General features: G+C 35.8%; 1 long non-coding RNA gene across 1 annotated transcript in view; it reads left to right on the forward strand.

The window, feature by feature from the left end:
• The window catches only part of LOC135088499 (uncharacterized), a 39,114-nt gene that overhangs the window by 14,919 nt on the left and 2,879 nt on the right, over positions 1 to 21,316 (forward strand). The gene's annotated exons all lie outside the window — the stretch shown is intronic.

The raw sequence follows: 21,316 nt of genomic DNA on the forward strand, positions 1-21,316 counted from the left end.
AAATAAGAAGCTCAAACCGGAGTCTGATTCATAATACCTGGATTAAGTGATAAGTGCAATGACATTGTAGTTGGAGGATCAAAGACCACAAGTGTTTTATTTATTTCCACGTTCAATGTCTCAATTACTCGTTCATTCGTCACTCATTGAAGTGTACGAACATTAAAAATATTTTTTACAAGACTATTGCCAAGCCGACATTAATATCTACACTTAATAAAAACAGCTGAATAAAACGAAATTGTGTTCAATCAATTTTATAACATCTAAGCAAAAATCGATTTCTAGATACGAGTTCATGACAGCACACACGATTTATATTGCGACATTGTGCTGTAGAACCGATCATCAGAAACGATCGTGGTGCTGCGATTGCAGTCGCAAATCTTAAAGTCCCGTTGGTTTGATTGGACTCATCACTCAATTCGAATAAATCGATTCTGGACTGAGGTTATACTAGATTCTCACCCAGATACGAGTACAATGAGTTTCGGATTTAGGAGTGGGTCTCCTGCAGCGGTGCGCGATGCCAAAGTTTCATAGATCTGAAATGCTATTTCCGTGCAAAGTAAAAAGCGCTGACGCACGCGACCGGTCAAAGCTCCGGGGGCTAACGTTCGTCACTCGAGTGCCTAATAGTTCTTTATTTCTAGAACTATTATTTCCGCTATTAGAGTTTAACGGTTTGCCCCCAATACCTTTTATATTTTGATGACGTTCATACATAAATGTCTTCAGATCTGAATTATGAAATCACAAATCTCCCGGGATCCTACGCTTATTTCGAATATACTATTCGTCGGATACTCGGAAGTATTAAACGGTTGACGATTCGGTGTTTGAGGCGAAGTGGCGCGTGGGCTCAATTGGTTCGAGACCAAGATAGTGTGTCGATGATCCAAACCAGAAATCATTCCTCCATAGATTTTATTAGGCAAAGGTAACGAAGGTTGCAGTGGAAAGAATAGCCATATCACTGGCAATCTCGAATTTATTTCGAGAAATAAAAAAGCATGCAACATAGTAACGAAAGACCGAGAACCATAAACCTACTTTGTTGATTGAAAGGCGTTGGTCTACTTGTTTCCCTTGCCAGTTGAACGTTAACGGTGCGCGTGCCCTTTTCACTATGTACCCTAGAAATTGCACAGTCGTCTGCTAACCGATGCATTGGCTCCGCACTGTTGCCTTGCGACTTAGCATGTCACAAAAACTGGGCCACCAGTCAACAGGTCCTCATGCATATTCAAATTGCCATAGAAAGATGCAATCCTAGTGCATAGCTATGTTTATTAACCACTCATTAGTAACGCTGCCACTTACGTTTATCGCTTGAATAACACTTACTTTTCAACGATTGCACGCAGTCACTTCTCTGGTTACACCATCGGCAGTTATGAATTTTCTACTGGAGCATGCAAAGGAGACTCTAGGTATATTGAATTACTCCAGTCAATTAATTGACAGTCGTAAATAAAAGTTAAAACCCAATAAACTTTACTGACGGAACGATTGAAATAATTGTGTAATATCGAAGTGCAGTAGTAATATAAAATTGATGTAATTAGCATTTGTATAATAAATAAATCTACTGAGAGCTTGTATCGAATTAGCATACTTATGATCACTATCTACAATCTACAACACATAATCGCATTATGATTATTTTGTGTAGGTATTATTGTTTGCAAAAACTCTAAAGCATTATCCCAGTAGGCCTTTGCTATTATTGTACAGAAAATAAGTCCAGATAATGAATGTTTATTTATGTATACTTGATAGAAATCTAGATTCAGTTTGGCATGACCGCCATGCGAAACCAGTTAGAGCAGGTGCACCAGTCACCACCCACCCGCCCTTTGTTGGCTGCCCCCTGCCGTAACGGAAGGCGCGGGCCACTGTTGAAAATCGCACGCATAACCAATTATAAAACATTGTTGCTGCCTTTCCCGCTACGACAGAGGATGTTTGTTCGAATTACTCATCGCTGCGACAGCCGCGTTACAGTTCACGTACGACCCATCAATCATTCTATTTTGCTAGTTCTTGTAATCAACTGCGTTACACTTACGGGTACTAGCTAGCGTAAATACTGCAAAATATCTTGTGCTACTCTAGATAGCATAAAGGAAAAAAAACGACTAAAAATACACTGAAAAATAGAAAAACTAAATTAAATTGATATATGGGACCAAATGGCAAGTACCTATCTCTTATCGAACAAAAAAGAATCACTCGAATAGGACTAGAAATCTTGTAAGTAATTGGTAAACATCTATTACTTAAAGATACCTAGACGACGTTATTGTCACGAACAAAGTGTTCAGATAAACATGCCAAAAACTAAAAATGCTCATAAAATAAAAACTACTTAACGAAATTAAATGAAATATTTATGGGACCAAATGACAACTATTCCGCATCGATCAAAAAAAATATCACGTAAACCAACCGAATTGAGAACCTCCTATTGTTGAAGTCGGTTAAAAATTGGAGAACGACAATATTAGTGTCATAATAACCCCGTTAAATGATTTTTTTTTATGCATAACAAGGCAGGTATTTGACCACAATCGCACCTGTTGGAGTGATCTTGTATTTTGATACTGTGTATATTCGAATATCAATCGTAGTGTATTGAAAAACCAAAATGTGTTTCTAGTTCAAATGTCTTCCTGAAAAGCAAGCAATTTGGAACGTTTTCCTCGGAACGTGTCCTAGTTTCTGTAAAGACCTATTTGCAAACCACTAAAACCATCAAGGTTAAGATTTAGACGAGGTTAAAGCAAACAGAAAATATTTTGAGAATGTAAACGTTCTAATTGAACGCGTGCCTAAAGCTACATACAATAGTTACTGCCGTTTTACAACTATGGACAAGACACTCCCATAATATTAGCATAAGGCAAGCGCTTAGATAGCAGATCGATTACAGTATCTTGTTTGACCATACCTCTACGATTACTTGAAGTCATTTGTTGCTTAGATGTTGGAACATTAGCTGTATTTTAGGTTCATTCCTTCGAGCTTTTCTGGAGAGACGTGCCTTACTTCATTCTGTGCTGCCATAAGAGGATCATTACACGCATTTTTGTGGAGGTTCTTGCGAAAGGGAGCATTCTTCAGCGGGATTTTTCTTCTAAAATTGACACATGATGCCATTAATGTAATTGCGTCATTAGCTGCCGTTTAGTATTCTGCGGCAATGCCGGCAATTCACATTGTCCAAGCGTTACTTTGAATAATGAACGGAAGTTAATACAAGTTCGCAACTATATTTCATTGATTGTTTTGAATTTCACCGATGAGATGGCGTCATACGAGTATATTTTGTAGCTATAGTCACGTCTCACGTCTGGTTTATAAAGTAACATAGTCGTGCGACTAGTCCTGAGCCCGCCCAAGGTTGAGGCGGCTATGCAAATGCGATCGCTAATACAAAGTTACGGCTATCCCTATCTGTTAAATTATAGGCGTGATCCAGTTGAATCTTGAATAGCTGGCGGGGTAGGTTCCACCGACAGGAAGATGCCGATTGAAGCAGATAACTAATTCAAAGGCAACGAGCATAGGTTGTAATTTTATGAGTCTATTTGTGGTGTAAATGCCTACGTAATACGATGTAATTGATGGAGACGACTATTTCGCCAAGTGATAGTGGGAGCATATGTTTATGTAAATGTTACTATAGTGTTCTGTAATATCTCTGCATTTATAGTTACTTCATTAATTTTCTAACTAGACATCGCATTGAAATGAACCCTAAAGACGTGAAAGTTTACACATAACAAACATACCAAAGCGCCAGTATAAATACAGCTTGTTTGGAAAAGTTGTGTTAAGTGTTGCGTGTTAATTCAACTCAATTAGCACCGACATAAAAATTAACTACTGTAAATTACCTAACGGCAAACGAACCCTCTGGCTTATGGCCAGCGGTCGTTTGCTAACACCCACGTGTGAATACGGCTTCGACTGCTGATCGTGGTTTAATGGACTTCATTTCCCTTTTCTGCTTGTCACTTCAGTATCGCAATTGACGCAACAATGGTAATAAGATTTGTGACTAATCCATTTGCTTTACGCGCAGTCACGAAAGTCGTGTCAAATAGCCGACCTGCGCATAATATAGTAGTTTATATACTAGTTGTGCGTGAAAAACACGCAACGTTAATAGTAAAACAACCGACACTCATAAATAATATCTATCACAAACGTGCGACTGTAATACTCTTTATGGGGATAACGCAAAGGTTGTTCTTGTTGTTAGTTGCTAGGCTGTTAAATTAGCTGGCATTCAAAGCGCTGTGTCTTCTAACCTAATATGTGCTTTTGAAAGTACCGATTATTAGTTGGTAATCGGTAACATTAAGCCAACAATTAAAGGCCGCGTCAGCTTTAGTCACGCACGCTCGATTACGCTTTAGCGATGCCTACTTAGTTGTTGGGGAGGGTTGCTAACCGCTGACTCATTCAATTAGGGGCTTTTGATTATTTTATAGTTGTTTACATTGGAGACGATTCGATTTGAACGTAATTGACGTCAAATGTTCAAGGTCTGGACACCACGGCTAGTAAAATATTTACAATATAAAATGTAATACATAAAACTTTAAGAGACGAAAAAACTATCATTCCAGCCATGTGGTGTGTGAACTGTGTTGCCATGTGTCAGCTGTTTTCCCTACCAAAATAACGAACTGCGCAGCGGATGGATTGAAACGGCACCGTCTAAATATACGCCTTATACACAACAGCGAATGTGAATGCGAGGAGAGCTTACGAGTAAATAGAGAAAATTTCACTAGCTTTAGAAGTTGGCGGTTTGATAGTTTAAATAGGGCTAATTTATTTAAAAAAAATTAAGATCCTTCGATTTGGGATGTTAGAAGTCTCTCACAACGGATACTAGCTTTACATATTCAATGAAGTCATTAAAGTCAATAAAGTCCATTCTATTTCTGCTCCTTAACTCTATAGCAAAAAAGTCAATTGACCCTCGTTTATCTCTCATGATTGCAAGCAACATACGTCTTATCATATTTTACTCACGTAAAATTTTCACGCCACAATTTTTCTTTACCTTAAGCACAGTTAACATAAAGGGATCTTCTGATTGGCTATCTCAAGCTTTTCCCAATTGACCTCCTCTCAGGATGCATCTAAGAAACATGGCCGGATGATGATGATAAATCAATATCATCGATATAGGAAAACATGTTACAATAGGTCCTTTGAATAAATCTGACATGGAAAATCAATTAGATGCAGAGTATGGCTGCATGGATCGTTGCACCACAGTTACTAGAGGTGATCGAGGTCATCCAACCTCGCATTTTGCGTGTTCCACTAAAGGGCTTAACCTGTTGACTAATGCTGGTAAATAATATGATATTAATGATAGCATTTTCGATATAATTTATGTCTTTGAAATTCTGGTCGATTAAAATACTGGACGGGATCAAGAATTTACCTAATTGGATTAATTTCTAACAAGGACAGATTTGATACCAAAACTTCAAAAGTCACCATGTGACCATGCGTAATATAAGGCGATGTGTCGTAGTGGCATTTAAAAAAACTCAAGTAATTCTTTAATTATTCTCATTTTAATCACATTATAAATGTTAATGAGATGAGGAGATATGAACTAGTTCGTATTGTTTTCGTTTCGGATGTGAGTTTATGGAATTGTTATTTTAAAAGTGCCTTATTAACTTGAACACTTTGTGATGGTCCGATAAATATGAAGACTCTACCACAACTCTACATAGATTACGCGTTTGGTTACTCATTCATTGTTCCTACGAATATAGCAAAAGAAAATTGAATAATGTACCTAATAAGTTTTATAATCGTCCTTATTAACAACGATTGTTTTCCTTTCCCTGTACTAATTACAATAGCTTACTGCGTAGTAAGTGGACATTGTGATCGGTCGAAGCCCGTATCTATAAGTAATTACCATATTTTACGATTATAAATAATCCACTCACTTGCCAGACTGGTTTATTAACGTTTATCAAACAGTAATTTTTCATTCTTATTAGCATTCTTACGCTGTATAGCTGTATTAAGCTTTACGAGTATATTGTACACGTTGACACAAACAATATTGAGTGTAAAATCAATTAGTACCATCAATGATAACATCTGGGGGCACGGCAGTGCCCCCACCAAGTCGAGCAAAAAAGCGGCACGGCCGTACCATCCTTTTCTCGAAGCAATTCAGGCCATTTTCGACCGCCTGTAACTTCGTTGTGGATAAAACTAGAAGGCTGAATTTTCATTAGCTATGCAGGCATTGTAAAGACACGGTATATTTAAAATTTCATTCAATTTGAACCAGTAGTTTAAGAATTATAACGGGTCAAAGTTACTTAATTTTGTCACTCACTGACTGACTCACTGACTGACTCACTGACTCACCGATCATCAAAACTCTAAGGCACTTCTAGCAGACCTAGAAGCTTCAAATTTGGAATATAAGTAGTGTTTGGTGTATGAATCAAGGAAAAACTAAAATATTTGGGGGCACGGTAGTGCAACCGCCAAGTCGAGTAAAATTTTTCAATTTCGGTCCAGTTTTCTAGATACATAACTGCTATCTACAAAATACAAAAAGAAATGATATTTGGGGGCACGGTAGTGCAACCGCCAAGTCGAGTAAAATTTTTCAATTTCGGTCCAGTTTTCTGGATACATAACTGCTGTCTACAAAATACAAAAAGAAATGAGATCCCATCAAAAACAATACTTGTCAAACAACAACAATACTCGCATGAAAACACGTGTAAATTAAATTATTTAGTGCGATGGCCAAGTCAATAATTTATGTAAAACGTTAAAGATTTCCTGGCCTGGACTTGGTATTACATGGATCTCACAACTTTTTACCGTAGAACAACTGAGTTGCGAGACTTGTTTTTTTTGACAAGTATTGTTTTTGATGGGATATTTATTTAGCCCCTATAAATCAGTTGATGACACCTTCAGATTAATTTTGGTAGATAGCAACCGAGTTACTTTAGCATTCTCATTAATATCAAATATGCCTGATAAGCCTTAAATACAGCAGGTCCTATCGTAAAACCTTCTCGGAGTATGCGATGTAAACAAACCCAGACTTGACACAAAATCTCGCCTCGTGGATACTAATATTTGATCCTGTACCGATACCCGGAAAGCCGTGCACACCAAATAATGATGGTGTGGTGTCCATAGCAAACAATGGGGTACTTGCAATGGTGTGAAGAAATGAAGCTCGTGACATTATCATTATTGGAAAACGATAGAATGTATTAAAGTGATAGAATGCAACATAAACAAAATGGTAGTTTGATAAAAGAGATTGTTATGTAGAACAACATTTGGAAGCATTTGTTTTTCAGTGATAAGGGGTACTTAATACTTGAAATTGATATTTGTAGATAGTTTGAATTAATCTAGAATATGATTAAGTCCTGCTCCTTGATAAAGTTTGTCTCGTTTGAGGGTTTGTCAACCATTATGGGTATGATTTTTGAAGAAATTCTAAACAAGCATGAAGTTTTTGCAAAGTTTTCAAGCCCAATATATTTTCGCTAGTGTTCCATAAGCTAGACAAATGGCATGGGATTTTTTAAATATGAGTATGCTTACAATTTACTTTTGACTAACCGTTACCCTGAACTGAATTACTACTCAAGCTTCAGGAATAGCTTGTGCCTCACTGTCTTCACAATCATTGGCTGTTATCTGTAAGTGATGATTCACTTGCAGCTGACGAAGTTATCAGCTTTGTTCATAGATATTTTCATTCTCTCATCACTTGGCATCAGCGTCAAAGCTAAAGAGTTCTTAGTATGAGCCGTGCGGTTTTTGATTACATACACTAGACAAGTTTCGTCAGTTATTCCAGGCAGCTTTCTTGAGAGAATGACCTGGCGAAAGGTGCTGGCTTGTTGCCAACTACGTCTACAGTGCACTGGTATAAACTAGTCTCTTTTATCACTTTTACTGCAACTTTGTACTTGTCTAACTTGCACCGGGTGCACTCTAATCTTTACATCAGCAAATGGCAGGTTATCATTAATTGTAGCACTTTCATGATTTGTTATGTATTCAATGTTGCGGTACAAGTCTTTGGCACAATTCCGCGTTGTCGCGTGTGTCCACATGTTTTTGGAATGGAAACGATTGCCGACGTCAAATATGCGTAATGATTTGCATCGGCTTCCTGATCGCTTCCCACTTGAATAGGATTCGTCGTCTGAGATTGCGCGTCATATGATCGTTCAACGTGAATGGATCCATTTTCGTTCTACGAAACAAAGGGACAACGATGTCTCCAATTTTATTAAGCTTAGACTGGAAAAGCTTATAGGCAAGCATAGAAACAACTTATTTAATGTCTTTAAGACGGCAATTATGTTACATTATTACCCGACTACGGCAAAGCAAAAGGAGGGTTATGATTTTGACAGGCTATGTATGTATTTTTATTATTATTATTTTCAAACGGATAAGTTATCGTGATATCAAATTCTGAACAAGTATCTTAATGATCTTTTGTTATTTTATTATCAGACATAAACTGATATAAATAATTTATTTATTAAGACCTCGCCACGGCCTAAGGTGCTATTAGATATTCTGTGCTTAAAGGTTGATTTATGTAGGCTTATATTAAGGTATTAATGTCGACATTAGCCATAAACATTAATCGACTACATTAAACGTGTCCACACTTTGAAAGTTCCTCCTTTTTAACCATCTGTCTTCTAAATGGGGGCCTCGCTCCACTTTTTGGTTTAGTTTGTAATCAAGGGCAGGCCTATTTATAATTCATTATGAAAAACTTCAATGGAAAATTTCACGTACCTAACTGTAAGTTGAATTTCGTTTATAACAATATCAGCCTGCTTGTTGCATAGATCGCTAAGTTCACTTAAATGCCACGATGAGTCACGTTTCACGTTCATACAACATCGTGCATGTACCTGTCTATGCAAATTTGTTCTAGATGACTTCATAATAACGTTCTTAATCGACTCAGGTACTTCATTATGGATATTCTACATACGTGACTGTTGGTTTTTGTTATCCTAAAATCTTGAGTAAACGAATACGGGTATGCATACATGAACGAACAATTTAAACCGCGGGTTTTTAGTTCAAACACCATGTACCTAACCTAGGTAAAGAACAAAAATGTAAGGTGATAAAACGTGCTCCTTTAAATCTTTGCTATTAGGACTTCTGATTAATTTCGTTGCGGGTCCAATGGCAGTTTAACTTTTCCCCGGGACAAACTTGACCTTCATTGGTTGGGTTTTTGTGGCGGTCAAGCTGTAGGTCCTGACTACACAGGAGTTGCAGTGGTGGGAACGAGAGGTGGGAATAGTCCCGTTGTTAGGACTTCCTTAAGTTATGAAATAGCATTTCGCGCGTATTCCTTCGCGTCTTGTTCGCTTGAAAGGAAAACCTTGAAAAAACTCATGAAACGAAAACCGGGGAAGCACGTCTTAGTGTGTCCTATTGATCCATCAGAATTAACCCGATAGCAATTATGTACGCTTTCGTATTTTCTTTTTACTTATAAACGATCTTGTATACACAACTGTTGCGTATTAATTATGCCAATTAATTAAGTTATTAAGTGTTGTACTCCACATTGACCGGAGTGCAGCGACAAGTGACTCAAAGCGGTTTCAATTAGCGGTCGCAGATAGCATTGTTTTGTCTGTGCTAGCTCTCACGTCAGACACGATTATACTTTTATAGGGATCCGCAATGGAGCGTTGGTAACTGGACCGATATGAGTGCAATTTTTCTTTAAAGAGTTGATTGTTATTTAAAATTTTCCGTTTGAGTTTGATTTCTGGTGGGGTTACCAAAAGTTCTCCTGTTTATTGTTCACCATCAGGAATGATGTCCTGCTAGCCGAGGGTGCGCGTCACATCTCATCGATTTTAGATGACACAAGTTTATCGTCCAAAATGGACAAAACGATATAATGGCGGGCAACCTAGGACAGCTGAAATGATATTATGGATCTTAGGGGTCACTGGTATGCTTAGCTAATATACGTCGAGTATTGCAACACACAACAAGGTTGATATTGGGAATAATGGAACATGACCTGAGATAAATTTGACAGTGATGCAGGTATTTTCACCTCTTTCATCAGCGAGACTGTTATTGAAGGTAGCTTTTTAATAACATACAAGCTTTTAAATAATATAATAATAACTTGTTTATTAAGTAAAGAATGTTGCGAATCTTATCGTGAATATGGATGACATTTAGGACAAACTGTATTTAAAGATAATTTAAGTTATCACTGGAAATAAATATAAAGTTTCGATATGGAGATTATAAACCTTGAATTCAAAAAAATAAAGTTACTGAAATACATGAAGAATCTGTAAAATAATGAAACTGATTTCAGAGGTTTTAGGCATGTGTTGAGGCATGTTCGTGGTTGATGTGCAAATTGTTCGTAGTAACGGGACGGCACCATCAGTTACTAAGCACAACTCTCACTTGGCATGTTTTTCCAATTCAGAAAGTACTGCTGCCAAGACAATGGGAGTGTTGAAGATAATTTAAATTCAATTTCTAGATCTGTTAAATGTCTATTATACAGCCTATGAGGTCATTCGCTCGAAAGCGTTGATATTATTTTAGATAGCGTGTAATATTGTGCGAGTATTTAAATTGAAATGTTATTATGAGCTGCGCTTGCGCTTCGATACTGTTTGCGATGAATTAATACAGTTATTAAACCGGAATTACACGTTTATTTAAATAGTGTTACAACAGTACAGCATAAGATTATAACTCGATTCTGCCCTTTACTGCGTTACAATTATTTAAGCTGTTATTCTTTTATTTATAGAAAAAAGAATGTTTTTCAACAACGACAGCTTTTAAGGCTACTTTGTATGTAAATTTAATTAATTGTTTATTTGATAAAGGAGTTTTTATAAAATATTTTTACAAACAAGGTCCACATCACAGTTATACAAGAGTTAAAACAACAGTAACCTTAATTGATACCCTTTGACTTCACCAATTTAGTAGTCGGTTCAAAACAAGTTCTTTAGTTTGTAATCAGACTCGAAATAAGTCTCTTAACCTCATGATCATGACGTGTTTTGTGTCAGTACACAAATAAATTAATGTTATTTTTTGGTAATTACTATATTTTTCTTTTTCGACGATATTATACACATATTGATATCGTCCAGTCAGGGGAGCGGTGACGTATCTATTTATTATACCTACATCCCAACTATATAATATTATAAATGCGAAAGTAACTCTGTCTGTCTGTCTGTCTGTCTGTCTGTTACGCTTTCCCGCTTAAACCTCGCAACCGATTTTGATGAAATTTGGCATAGAGATAGTTTGAGTCCCGGGAAAGAACATAGGATAGTTTTTATCCCGGTTTTTGAAACAGGGACGCGCGCGATAAAGTTTTTCTGTGACAGACAAAATTCCACGCGGGCGAAGCCGCGGGCGGAAAGCTAGTTATTATTATTTCTGTAATATCGTACGCAATATATGACCTCTTATCAGGTTTACTCGACCAACAAATGTATATTGCCTACTAGCTTTCCGCCCGCGGCTTCGCCCGCGTGGAATTTTGTCTGTCACAGAAAAACTTTATCGCGCGCGTCCCTGTTTCAAAAACCGGGATAAAAACTATCCTATGTTCTTTCCCGGGACTCAAACTATCTCTATGCCAAATTTCATCAAAATCGGTTGCGAGGTTTAAGCGGGAAAGCGTAACAGACAGACAGACAGACAGAGTTACTTTCGCATTTATAATATTAGTTGGGATAAAGCCAACGTAATGAAAGATTTTGTATAAACATGATACTTGCGTACATACTCAATTCCGAATAGTTTTCCAGTCATAAAAATTGGTATTAAATAAAAGTAATGGGTAATTAGTACGATTTTAATTTATATTATTGGCCAATCGGGTTTTATAGGTTTCATTCAGTTTCATTGAAGTGTTCAATAACACTTCTTGAAGTGTTCAACATCTTTAACGGGTGTTGAACACTTCAATGAAACTGAATGAATCCTGCTATTATTTTTGCAAGTGTGTTAATATTTGTCTAAAAGGTTTTTTTACTATAACCACATTACCACACTATAACTCAGTTGTTAAGCAAATGAAGAGAACTTAACTGTAGTTGGTTAAATAGTTGTGAACCTTTTATCAGGCAAAACAACAAGATTCTTCGAACATCCAGACATTTTATTTTGTATTTTTAATCCCGAACTTTTTTGTCATTTCGGGATTAGCCGCGGCCAAAAATACTGAAGAGTCGAATGCGAAATATTTTAAACATTTCATTGAATTGCCTTTTATTCTTTTTGGCAAAAGGTACGAAAAACCTGTCTGGCAAACCTTGAATCCATTTTCGGTTTACCAAAAATACTTTAATATTCTTATTTACAATATATGTAATACCTATTCAAGTCAAACATTGCATTCGATTACACATGATGTTTTCGGTCCTCCGTGCCAAATCTGAGAAAGTATTGCCTAAATTTAGAGACGTTGTTTATCGTCTACAAAGGAAGCATGGGCAGTATATCAAGAAAGGAAATGCCCAGTAAAAAGCGAAAGTTGGAAAACAGAACAATTGTGTCACACTTATTCAGAACAATAATTTTTAAAGGCATTAATTAGTGATATTTGTGACTTATTAAAACGTACCTTTTGTGTTAAAGGGGCACAGTTGTAACAGGTGCATTCTAGTTCGAGAAGATAAATTGGTTTTGCGTTATTATTGAGAGAACAATTGTAATATAATTTTGTATGAACTGTATTGGGGGCATGTGCAAATTGAGTCCGAAGGTCGCTTAGTTGTCGGTGTCTGTTCATACGGCGGAAGGCTGGTCAAGTATTGGATTACGAGCATCAGGTGATATGGGAATATTCCCTCCGAAGTATTACAGAGTACTTCTGTGACTCGTGTGTCTAGTCCAGGATCCCAACCAGTAAAGGCCAAGTTTGTCCTGGGGGAAAGTAAAACTGTCATTGGATCCGAAAAGTAATTAATCAGAAGAACATAGGAGTTTGAAGTTAAGGATCGACTTCGTTGTCATGACCAGTCAGAGAGATCCTCTCTGACTGGTCATGACTACCACCTACTTGTGCTACCAGCGTACCTATTTACAATGACACGCGACTCGCTAACGCACGCCCATTTCTATTTGCGATACCACTTAGATACAATCTTTGCAGCTCTTAAAGTGTGTTCTGATATCTAATGAAAATATAGCCATGAGCGTCAGAAGTTGCCAAAACAATTGAGATAACGTTGCTGACGTGATAGAATATTTCTTTGTTTGGAATACTGTTTTTATAATTTATCACCCGTCAGTGACTGATGCTTAAAGACTACAGATTATGCCAAATCATTTGCATACAAAGATATTATTTTTGAATTATTTTGTACAGTTTGCGCTCATTTGCATAACTCTAAACTTGAACCCTCTTGTTGGAGCTTACAAATAGAGGCGTCACAGTAACCCCTCGATTTGACTAAAATCGATACTGCCCTCCTAACTCAACGGGTGTTTATTTTTCACAAGTGTCCGTCCTTAGAGACATGTTGTTATTGCTATCAGTTCACAGTTTGCTTGTCATATTTACACTAGAGCAAAAAATATCGCTTGCCTACTTACCGGAGGTTCTAAGTTGATGGTAGAATGTAAATATTCGTTTTATCAACCGAAACAACACTTTGTTTAACACGTTACTAAAAGGACTTTACTTTTTTGTTATAAAGCAAATGCTGTAGTAGGAGAAACTGTTCTAATAAGATAATATTATAGAATCTAAGGATTAAACATCGATCCAATATTGAAAAGTGAAAGTATCAGTGCAGCAATAAATAAATCTTAAAGAACAATTAATTACAGCACGTGATGATGAAATTATTCTCGTTATAACAGTGCACTGATATAAGTGCAGTTCAGTTCCGATCATCAACAAGAATATTTCATGTAGTGCGTTAATTATTACATAGTTTGGTAACGTTAATTAATTAAAAAAAAATATGATAATAACTTTCACCAAAACTCCATAATAAAAACCCCTTTGATGCATTAATTCTGTTCAGCTTGAAACGGTTTTGATGAAACGCGATAACTTTTTCCAAAATTCCATAATAAATAATGCATTAATTCTGTTATGGCCCTTTCAAAAGAGGGTTGACGTAGACAAAGAATTAACTGACTGCGATCGTCAGCTTTATAATCACTAACAGGTCACTTGATTGAGTGATTTGACAACAATCAGTTACGACAGCACCAATTTTCATATCGCTTAAAGGTGGTTGACTACTCAATGCCGTGAGCCCGTGACAAACAAACAAACACCAACAAGGCCGGGCCCAATGCGTTGGCGCATAGTGCGCATACGCTGCGTACGTGCGTGCCGTAACGCACGCTTGTTTACCATTAGCCCATCACATCACACCACAGAACGTTTCGATTTCGGACGTCCTAATCACTTCAGTAATTAACTTGGCGACTGTTAAAATTTTCCACGAACTTATTTGGACGGTGTATCGTTTAATTTTATACTAACGAAACTGCAGATTACTTATTATCAATGCGTGACCTAATTTACATTTTGCTAGATTGCATTTTTGACCGCCATAGATAATTAACAAACAAGACGATAGTGTAATCACATCTTTTGGCACCTAATTTTTCATTATTAATAATTATACGATTCTGATCCCAGGAGATTCAGGACACCTATTATTATAACACAAAGACATCGAGTATGTAGTTAAATAGATCTAATATTACTTAAAAACATATCTTTTTAATTATATTTATAAGGCTGGTTTTACCACAGGTATTAAACCTATAGATTTTTTTGTAAAGCTTTGTGTATAGTTCTCAACACTATAGATTTACATTAAATTGAAATTCTTATTATTGTTCAAATATTTTATCAAAGCATCCCCAGATCCATTCACCTGCGATGTAGGGTGCACTGTGAGGGTCGTCGGCCCCGATGCTGAAAGGGCAATGACCGCAGCCGTCAGCTGGTGCACACAGTCACACATAGTATATCTCGCGTTTGACCCAGTTTGCACACATCTACACCGTTGTCAATGGCAACACAACAAACCGAATTGCATTCAAACGGTTAACACGTGACAATTTTTAATGTATGTTAATGTAAGTGCATTGACCAGTGTTTCAAAATTTACGAAAAACATCTTTCCTATAAGAATAGTTTGTGAGTTAGAACTTTAATAAAAGGAAAGTTAGAACTAAACAAAGAACCAAGTGCCTAAACTAGGTTAAAAAACAATAATATTATTATGCGATGTAAAAATAGCACTCCGCAAATACTTATAGGCGGAAAGCTATTACCCTTTTATTATTATAAGAAAGATGTGACCTGAAATAATAATTTCAAAGGCATGGTCAACAATAACATGCTTAAACTTTTTATTTCAGATAATAAAACACGGTTTAGCTTTGTGGCCAATATATCCTATTTAATTTTGTAGTCAATTGTGGCACAATATCCGAGTCGCATTCAAATTACGAGTAGTACAATTTTTTTAAACGTATTAAATGTCTTCAGACTACGCTACGTACGACTACCTGCTACGACTACGATATTTTTCTGGCCAGTGTACAATATCCAAGTTGCATTCATATTTTTTTTTAAATTTAATTTTTGCAAATGACTAACTTATTGACTACGGACTACGCTACGAACGACTACGACTGCGCGTTACGACGACTACGTGTTGCGACTACGACTGCGTGTTACGACAACTACGACTATGTGTTACGACTACGAATTTTTTCGTAGTCGTAGTTAGATCAAATCAAATCAAAATCAAATCAAATCAAATTTCTTTATTTGCGTAATTCCAGGTACATAAGTGGTCTTACATAGATTTGGTAGGTTTCACTGAAATTTGCTCAAACTAGGAAGCGTGCAAATATTAAAAAGAGTAGTAGACTTTATATCGAAAATAATACTAACATGTCATATTACATTAATTGATTAATAACAGAAAACTAATAAATTATCATTAATTAAATTATAAACTAATACAGAATGTCATATTGAATAATTATTGTCATATCATATTGAAAATGTCACCTCAGGATAATAATGTACTTATTGTAGGTATGTCACTTAACATTACAATTAAAATATTCATTTAATGAGTAGAACGACCTCTCCACAAGAATCACTAGAATTTTAGCTTCATATTATTTTAAAGGGATAATTAGGTAGTTACAGAAAATAATAAATACTACGTTTACTACATTTTACCTACTTGTGCAGATTTCCTTGGCAGGAAATTTTTCACATCGGCCGTCTCTTACAATTATTTACGAAATATTCAGTTCTCGTTGCTTTAAATAGATTTATTTATCCGTATTGTCACACTGTTTACATTGTGTCAGATTACGAACTTTGGTAACTGCGAAATACATTTTATCATATCTTATCGCGTAAATATTGTTGTGTATTTTGCTATCGTGTTACTAATGTTTTTCGTCTACACTGTTATGTAAGAATTACCTATAAGTAGACTAAAATTATCACGTTTGCAAATCGCATTATTTCAAGGTTCCTGTTGAACACATTAGAATCCGCAATGTGTTTGTAATATCTGTAATTAAGGTGATCCCATTAAACTGTCATGTAATATGTTGGTTCCACACACGGTTACATACATATTCACCAATACATATTAGGCTCTTATGGAACCAAATTCAAAACTAGGCACATACTCATTTCAAAATTTGGGTCAGTCACATCATAATCGGACTATAGTCAAGAGTCTAGTCAGTCAAATCACCTATAGTCATGAATCGGTCTTGGGTGGACATAAATGTGATCCCCGCGCAATGTTTTTGTGGCACGATCAAAGGTAAATGGGATGTAGAAGAACTAAGGTATTAGAGCCAATCTGTGGGGAACACGTACACAATAATTGGCTATTTGGAGCCAAACTTGGACCTGATAACCCAATGTTTGGCACGATGTTATGTCTCGAGCCGTTGTAAAGTAAAATTCAAAGCACATATTAAAAGTACCTTAATGAAAAAGGGCTACTATAAAGTCGATGATTATTTAAAAGATAAAAATGTTTGGGATACGTTACTGCCTAGCTCGCATAAATATTTATAACTTTGTACATTTTAAAGCATGTAAACCTTTGAAAAAGAGGCTGACAATAGTGACTGAGTTTCTTGCGCTGCTTCTTCTCAGCACTGGCCCATTTATTGTCCTGAAGCAGTGGTAGGGTTAATACTGGGACGTGTAAAAGTGCTTTTTTTAAGCCTATTTACAGAAATAAATGAGTTTTAATGAGTTTTTTTAATGAGTTTTTAATGTAGTCTAGTTTCTGATGTAATAATTCGTGAATGTTACTATACACAAATCGACTCATACTTATTCATATATTAATAAGTATTGGGCTACCTTTTACTAAAATTGCATGTTCTACGTGACTCACATTCGGTGGCTCTACGTGGCTATGAGTTGGCTAGGCGTGGTAATTCTTTAACAACATGCAATGTGATTTACGATAATACTTCGATCCATTTAGATTACTCACTCAAAATGTAATCCTTAAAATTTCTTCGATAGTAAAAGGAAACAATTTTTTTTTTTTTTGCAATTAAATAAATATGTAAACAAGTATGAGTTTATTGAATGCCTTTCTTTGTCCTGCACTTATGTAAATTGACTCAAGGATTTGCTTTTAAGAGATTGAGCAATAATGACATTATTGAAGTATTCGTTGTATATCAGAAAAATACTTTTTTACACATATTTCACGCTCAATTCATCAAGTTATTGGCATTCATTATGATGATGGCTGTCTCATTAAAAGAGACATGTTTTTGCTCACGATGTCTTTAGTTTTATTTAATGACAACGACCACGAAAATGTCATTGCCAGTAAAAGTAGCTTATGATATTCGAGAACTCTACCGATGTAGTTAGAAATCGATGAAATCATCGTCTGAATCAGATTATCAGGAACTTTCATTTACCTTAATTAATTACCATAGGATAAGTAATTTTTCTACTCTTTTATTTTAATTGACATTAAATTAGGAGAAACACCATTGAAATGTTTTGAGCTAATGGACAAACATACTGAACAATAATTATGCAGTAACCTATATTGCCGAAAGGGTGACATAACAACGACGATGAAAATTACCTTGGCTTCTGTCATAGCCGGTTAATGAGTTTAAAAGCACACGTAACACGATTTAGTCGTTACAATTAGCTGTAATAGATACTTTAGCTACCTTTGACGAATGCTTATGGCTTGGTAGTTTGATAACGCCCATCTGTGGTTGTGATTCAAAACCCGTAGAGAGCAATTTTCATCAGGTTAGGATGTAATTAAATAAAAAAAATGTATTTAACTTTTTAGATATTCCTGCGTATCTATTGTATCTATTTTTATCCATTACGTAGTAAAAAATAAACATTATTTTTACAAAGATTTCCATATAACAATAGAGCAAGACGTACCTAAGGCATTTTTATATTACGTGTGATACAAAGTTCAGAAACACGGTGCGAATAATAGCTATTTGTATTCATAAACCATTTCAAGCATTATTTCCCACAGTATAGGTACTTCTTCAAGATGGAGACAACAAACATCCATTACATTTACGAAAAGCTACAATATTGGATAATAAAGTTATAGATATTATTCTTACAATATTAGGAAGAAGGTTTTTGATACGTACCAACATTTTTTTACTTGTCTCTTTAGTGTTTGTTTCGAATAAAATTGGCAACTTATTCCTATGTTTTGTAAATATTTCACTGAAAATCGGAAATTCACGTGAAAAAAAGTAGCCTAAGTTATTTGCTTTGCGATATTTTCAGTCTGCAAAAAATAAATTGTTTACCAAACGATTGCGTAAAATTGGTAACAAGAAATATTAGCAAGAAAAAGGAAAATGTAAAGAACAAAAAGTGCTTGGTGCCGTAATAATAAAGCGGTCGACTTTGACTTTGAACAAATAGGGAAAATCACAAATCATGTGAAGAGAAGCAACTATAGTCGGATAAGCAGGTCATGGATGGTAAACTGTATAGTTGCGTACGCGCACTACTAAGTTGCAAACGATAAAGAGTTGCATTCGTCGTACGCTATTTAGTATTTACGAGGTCTAGAACTGGAAGGAAGTTGTTATACATGTAGTTCTAGATAGTACGCTATGTCTTCCTAGTCTTCGCGCGATAAACAGTGACTGTTTTCAAACGGTTCTTTATTACTCGTACTCGTAAAACTATAAACGTAAGATGCTATTATTCTTAGAAAAAACGTAATCAATACCTAATAAAGATAATGAGTCACATAATGAGAAATACCGGCAAAATCTCGACATTACGGTATCGAAATATAAAAAATACAGATCTAATCAATACCCCGTACGTTACTTTTGTTTGTTTAGAAGCTATACAAGTATTTTTTCTATAATTATAGCGGCTAGACACAGCAACGCCGATAAGGCGAACTAATTGGATTAGGTTTTCTATTTCAATAGATATGCTCTGTTAACACTTCAGTTTTTTTTTTAGAAACGAAGGCAAAAAGGCATTTGATTTAATATTTTCCTACGCGATTGACACCCATGGAAATCGACAAAAAAATGAAAAAACGTGATGTCTAATTAGAAAAATCGTAAGCTTCTTCTTAGCGATCACAATGTTTGTGGAATACTGGCACCTGACAGGTTTTTCAGAACCGATTTCTGATAAGTATATTCAGGTGTATTCGTGTTATAAGATTTTTCGCAGAATTAGGCACGAAAAATATTTTTCTTCCAACAAAATGTTTCCTAAATTTCCATTTTCTTGTCTTGCTGATTTGTCGTTTAGTTGTGTTCATTGTTTTTCAAGCGGTATTTACATCTGTGCGGTTGTATAATCAATCACAATCACAAATTGTTTTGACTTAAGATATTTTCATCTGCTATCAATAGTGCTTAGTAAAACGTGCGTAAGATTCAGGTTATCGGTTGAGCAAAGATAGGATGAGATACGTGAAAACTACTGCGCACATTGTTTTGTTTATTAATTCCAAATCCAGTGTCTTTACTTTTTTTAACAGTTATGTAATCGGGTGCTTTGTCACGTACACAACTCGTGCCGTTTTGATAATTTGTTTAATGTTGATATCATTATTTATTACCTGTCTTGATGGAGTGGAGTCATTAAGCGATGAAAGTGATAAAGATGTTTCAGTTTTAGCGTATCTCTTCATACTCTTAATCCCTTAATAAAATGTTTGGTACTGTAAAATGCAGATTGGACTACCGATATAAGTTTGCAAAGACTAGAATGATTTATTTTGCAAATGTAGAGTCTTCGTTACTATAACTTTCCCTGAATCTTTCACGGATTATACGGAAAGGGCTATTACAGTTGATTTTTTTTTTAGACACTGCTATTAACCGAGTAATTCGCTTAGTTTGTCTTCATTTAAATGACCGCTCATCCTTGACCGAGATCGAAACGTGATCGATCGGCGAGATAGACAGACCTACCTATCTCAGTTTTTATAAACAAACCGCCATTCTTATAAAAACTTGTTTACGACAAAAAGTATTATGTTTCCTGCGTATAACTGGATTTTTGCTCGGTGCGATTCATTTCCTTTTATAATAAGCGATTCTATTCAGCAATCAATATGAGATGCTAAAGCGACGATCGATTTGAAATTTAAAAATATTTCCATAACACCCGTCATGGAACTTTCCACTCGCCAAAGTATTAATTTGCGTACTTATACATATACAAGAACAGTGGAAGACATTGGTAGTGGGTTTAAGCACATGTACAGACAACAGCACGTCAGACTACACATTTTTATCGCAAAATCATACCTTTTACAACCGCATAAGGTGCTACAGTGTTTACATTCATGTGCCGGTGTCTGTACTTGCGAAGAGGATGACATCACCCGAGCAAGATTTGTATAATAGCACTAAACATGTCGGAGTAGATACCATTTTGGAGTCCTCAGCAACAAACGAACCATATCTAAGATGGTTCCTGTGCAATATTTCAATCCCACTCGAGAGTGCTCAATGGCTACATTCATGAACCACTTATTGGTTACGAAACATTTGGAATTAGCTCAATGTTAAAGATGATTGCGGAACTCCATAAAATTGATTGTTAATAGCCAACTATTCATCCTGATATAAATGTGGGGCCATTTGTATCAAAAAAGAAACGGGACGCTGACCTCGAAGATCGATTTGCGAA

This window comes from Ostrinia nubilalis, chromosome 4, assembly GCF_963855985.1.
Source record: "Ostrinia nubilalis chromosome 4, ilOstNubi1.1, whole genome shotgun sequence".
Lineage (NCBI taxonomy): Eukaryota > Metazoa > Arthropoda > Insecta > Lepidoptera > Crambidae > Ostrinia > Ostrinia nubilalis.